Raw genomic sequence first — 5912 nt, 5'->3', positions numbered from 1 at the left:
TTTGCTTGGCAAAAGAGGTCACTGGTATACAAAGAGTTAAAAATGCACCGAATGCAGATTCTGCCACTGCCTCCCTGTAACACTGGGCAGCGTGTTTAACTGCTCTGACCTCAGTTTTGTCATCTGTAAAATGGGGCATAATGTCTATTGTCTCCTGATATACTGTTTTAAGAATGAGAAAGTGATAGTGAGAGCACTTTGGAAGCTGCATCTTTCCGAACAAAGTGTTTCAAATAATTTTAATACAGGATGGGCCCCTGAGCTGGTGAATGGCTATATTCCATACCCCCTCTCCGTGTTTGCATTTCTTCTCTCCATTCTACTCTGGGACCTGGGAGGCTGACCTCTAGGGATTATATGAACTGGCTCTCTTGCTCTCTAGCTTCTAATTGGGTTTGCCTGATGGGAGGAAATGGCAGGAGAGCTGAGATTTGGAGGAGAGTAAGCTTTGGGTATGTATTCCCCAATTCTCTTCCTGCCAGGACACGGTAGGTTGGACCCATCCCCCTACTGAAGGCACAGCTCCTATCAGGCAATCCTTTCATACCCTCCCTCACTTGCAACTGTGGGCTTAAGGTTAGTAACATCTCCTTCTGTAACTATCCCCAGGCTACTGGACTGTACTTTACTGGTTTCCATAAATCCTGCCCCTTCTTTTGTAACTATCCATTTGTTAAACCTTACCCAGTTGGAGTATGCAATGTCTGCTAATATTGGCCCTTTGAGATAACTGAAGCAGACTACATACCCTGATTTACAGATGGGACCCCCAAATTACAACTGAAACTCATCCAGGTAAAGAAACTTGCCCAAAGTCACCCCACAAATCAGTGGAAGATTTCCAAATACTAACCAGAGTCTTCTGATTCTCAGCCAGGGTTTTTGTCCAGAATATCAAACTTCCTTCCAATAGAAAGTAACCCCACAGGGCTTGGGAAATTTACAAGGAAAAGAACAGAACTAATTGCAAGGCCTGCAGACATCTCTTTGATGAGACATTGAATATAAAAAGAGACAATCGCGAGGCCATATGTAAAAATAGAACTCTCACCCACAACCTGCAGCAACCAGCCTATGAAGCCAGTTATTGCAGCAATCGGCCCCAAATGGCCAGTACGTAATCAATAACTGACAGCTTCCCTAATTTTTGTCCCCACTTCCTAATTAGCACAAACTGGAGAGAGCCAAATATTTGCCCCTAAGCAATCACATAGGATGCCCCGCTTCTAGTTAGCCTGCTTCCAGCTTCCCCATGCCAACAGCGTCCATACCCAAAACCTTCTTTTCTTTTCTTTTTCCCACTGTAAAGCTTTCCCACTCCCTTGCCTGCCTTGGAGTCTCTGCCAAACATAAATGATGGTGGCTGACTCCTTTGCTAGAGCAAGCTCTGGATAAATAGTCTTTGCTTGTTCTCATTTGGATGGTCTTTATTTATTTCTACATTGGGATTCATCCTTTTAAAACCAAACTGACTCCATAATGTACCATCAAACCGGCTGACAGACAAGCTTGAAACTCTTAGCAAATTGGTCAACCCACTGAGGGTTACCGGCTGCCATGCTGTGGCTGTCAGCAGTTAGGTTATCCCGTTTGGTAAGTGTTCATTGAGTATAAGTACGCTGCTACCAAGTGGCAGTTAAGAAACAATTGCGCAGTCCAAGGAGGGTGGGAAAGATTACCCAGTTATTGAGCGCTCACTAAGTGAATCACTTTCCCCACATGATCTTTTTGAATTTGCACAACACCACTGTCTATGACAGGCACCATTATTTCCATTTTAGATGAGGAAGCTCAGGCTTAGAGAGTTGATGTGATTTGTTCAAGGTCAAATCACACCAGAGTGTCTGGGCTAAAGTTCAAACCTGCCTTTAATGCCTATGTTGTCTTGTCTTCATTTCTGTCTTGGGTGATTAGGAATAATCCTGAACACCAGATAATTTTGGTCAAAATTAGAATTCTCCTTGAATTAACTAAAGTAGACCAATTCTTAAGTATTGTTAAGAGCTTTATCTTAATATTCTATAGAACAATGAATGTAACTATATATAAACATTCTGATGTATTGTTATTTTTTTTTTTAAGTTCATGCCCAGTTTTACAGAAAGCATTTTTTTCTTTTTTCTTCTTAAACCAGTGGTTATCAACTGGGGGTGATTTTGCATGTCAATTGTCAATGTCTGGAGACATTTTTGTTGTCACCACTTGGGATGGATATGTCACTGGCGTGTGGTGGGTGGAGGCCTGAGATGCTGCAAAACATCCTACAATGCACAGAACAGCCCCACACAACAAAGAGTTATCCAGCCGCCAAAAGTCAATAGTGCCAAGGGTGGGAAACCCTGGTTTAAACTCATTGAAGGTAAATTTAATATTGAACAAGGCATCTCAGGCCTAGCAGAGGGGTTTATTTTCATAAACTGGAATGATCTCTCTTACCACTAAAATACAAAATGGTGCCACCATGATGACTTCGGCCTTGGAGTCTGAATAAAAACCCTTGATCTGCCCGGATCAGCTGAGTATCCTTGGGCAGGGTTCTTAATCACTCTGAATTTCACCTTATCTGTAAGGTGGGGTATTTTAATACTTCTATCACTGGGACTCTGTGAGGATTAAGTGAAAAAAGTGTATAAATACATCATACAAGGCACAATATATAAGAGGTGATTAATAATTTTGGTACCTTCCTCCCTTTCCACTTTGAGACAGATTCTAACATCCTCATTTAATTTAAAAAAATTTAAAAAATACATGGTGCCCCCCCGCACTATGTATTTGAATCAGGTAACATTGTAAACGTTAGTTCTAACTTGGTTATGGAAAATGGAGTTAAAAACTCACAGGGTGAAGTTACAACAGGACTGAAATCGGGCAGGTTCCAATTTATCTCATCACACCGTGCCAAATTCTGAACTAGACTGCAGGGAGATAAAAGGAAGAAATAAGTCATGATTATGGTCATCAGACACACAGCTATGAAAGGACAGTGGAAGCCGAAGGAGAGGACACAGGAGGACAAAGTTAAATTGATTCTTGGGATAAGCTAGAATCCAACAAGGGGAAAAAAAATCCATCCATTCAGGAACCAAATAGAATGATGTCACCATGAAAGTGAGTCTATATAATTTATGAATATCCCTTTTTATTTTTCCTGGTTAAACAACAAAAACAGACAATGCTGAATGCGTTTTAAATCCCAGCTGGGCTGATAATAGGATCAAAAGTGGAGACATCAAATAAACTTCATGGTGAGGTATTGAATATTTCCAATCCAGGCAAGGGGCTTGAACCTCTTCTGGCTGAAACCCCACCAGTGTGAAGGTCCTTTCTAGCATTTTGATAAACGTTCCAAGAGATTTTTGGGGTTTTTTTGGTAATGTTTTGCCTGGATTGGAAACACCTCACCATTAATTTATTTATTTTTTTGTATGTTTAGATGCTTACATAATTTGGATTAGCCTGCACTTTCCACTTATTACCTACTTCTCACTTCAGTGAACAACATTCTCTTATAATGGAAGTTCCATAATTGACTTTCAACTATTCCTTTATTGAGAGGCACTTGGATAATTTCCAATCTGGGGCTATTATAAACAGAAAGCAGTGACTATCCATGTGCCTATATCTTTCTTACTTTATGAGAGGCAAACTCTACGATGACCCCCAATGATCCTCACCTCCTGGTAGTCTGGTAGTCATGACCTTGTATAATGCCCTCCCCTTGAGTAACTTGCTTTTAACCAATAGAATGTGGCAATGTGGAGGGGATGTCATTTCTGTTATTAGATCGCAGGAGATTTTGACTTCTCTCTCTCTGGAAGACCCTTTCTATTGCCTTCTCAGTTTGCATGCTTTGTTGAAGCATGATGCCACTGAGGATGGTCCCACAGCAAGGAATTGAGGCCCTCACACCAATAGCTCTTGAGGAACAATAACCACCGACTGAATTTGAAAGCAGATCTTTTCCCAGTAGAGCCTTCGGATGAGACCCCAGCCCTGGACAACACGTTGATTGCAGCCTTATGAGAGACTGTCAGTCAAAGTACCCAGTTAAGCCACACTCAGATGCCTGACTCACATTGAAATAGTAAATGTCTATGGTTTAAAGCCCCTTGGTTTAGGACTAACTTGTTACACAGCAGCTGATGACTAACACAAGTAACTAACAATTCAATAAACTGAGAAATGCAAACAAATATATCTACTACATGGGAGGATGTTAGGAGGGCCAACAGAATTTCAGGGAATGCAATCCCTGTAGGGATGCAAAGTCACCTTTAGCTAAGAGTGCTGAGAAATCTGCAAAGGCACTCATTCTTTTATTCAGAAACTATTTATTAAATGTTTTTAATAAATTAAAAACATTTAATGTGCTCCAAGCACTGTGCTCCAAACATTTAGTGTGCTCCAAGCACTGTGTTAAGGTTCAGGGGCTAAAATGATGATGGCAAAGTTCTTTTTATCTTGATGTTTATACCCTCTAGGGACAGAGACAGAAAATAAAGAGTAAATAAACAAATGAACAAGGTCACGTGTAGACACAGGTAGAGGAGGGAACGTGATAAAGAGTTTTCAGTAGAGCTAGGTGGGGTCTTTGTTTCTGATGGTCAGGGAGGACTTCTCACTGAGGAGGTGATAAATACTGAAAAACATCTTTGGGCTGTACCCCAAACAGGTGAGGTTTCCATAAACCCAGAGGGGCAGGGGCCCTGCCCTCCCACCCCAGTATTGGCTGTTGTGCTGTCCCCACTCCGGGCAGTCGGTGACAACGGGAGGTGGGCTTAGCCCAGCAAAAGCAGTGTATTGGTTCAGGCTTCTGTGGCTCCTAACGGCTGCATGATGAATGCCGTGGTGTTAAGGGGGACCCGCTTTGATGTACGCGGCCTGGTTTGATTAATGAGTGGCTCTGCCGGGAGGCTACGCTGGGGGTAAATTACTCTTTTCAAAAATGGCTAGATCGGCACTATTGTACTAATTATTTCACAAGCTTGGGGTCATTCCAAATTCCCTGACACACACAAGGGAACAAACACCCAGGCTAACTGAAGCCGACGGAGCTCTAATTAAAGCAGAAATAGTTTGTGACTCCCCTCTCCCCCTACCCTCCGCCCCACCGGCCCTCTTTTCCCAGAGGAGGAAGCTGTCAGACACATTTCCTTTCTGCCCCCAGCGTGGCCCAGCAAGAACCCCCAGAGTGCCAGGAAATAGCCCCAAGCACCCCATTACATATGTTGAGCGCTGGCAAAGATCTTGATGGTGGGTTCAGTGTCCTGATTTCTGATATCTTTCTCTTAATCATGTACACAGGTATTGCAATCCTTCATTCATTCTTGTAGTCCTCTGTTCATTTGTCTGCTCATTTCATACACATTTATTGAATGCATTTTCTGGGCCAGGCACTGTGCTGAGAACTAGCAGTATCCCAGCCTTCAAGAGCTTACTGCCTGGTGGGGGAGACACATTCATCAGATAATCATACAGATAAATATAAAATTGCAATGGTGAGAAGAACTCTAGTACAAGGACTGTGGCTTTCAGCATGAGTAAGAGGGGGATTTGACTTGGCTGGGGGCTCAGATCCTTGAGGAGGTGGTGCCAGACTTGGAAGGGTTTAGCTAAGTGAAGGGTGTGGGGAGAGATGAGGGAGAGTCTCTAAGGGGTGGAGACAGCACATGCAAAGGCCCTGTGGTAGGAGTTAGGGACAGAAAGAAAGGCAGTCCAGCTGCAGCTCCAGAACCAAAGCAAATTGGTTTGGATTCAGGCTTATGCTATGTGGGTGGCCATGGGGGGTCCTTAGCCTGTCTGTACCTCAGTCTCCTCACCTGAAAAATGAGGATAAAATTTGTTGTTTTTCATAAGCATTGTGGTGGCTTCCCCAGCAAGTTCTCATAAACACTACCTTTGACCTTCCT

The sequence above is a fragment of the Eubalaena glacialis genome, chromosome 13 (assembly GCF_028564815.1).
Source record: "Eubalaena glacialis isolate mEubGla1 chromosome 13, mEubGla1.1.hap2.+ XY, whole genome shotgun sequence".
NCBI lineage: Eukaryota > Metazoa > Chordata > Mammalia > Artiodactyla > Balaenidae > Eubalaena > Eubalaena glacialis.
This window is presented reverse-complemented; position numbering follows the sequence as displayed.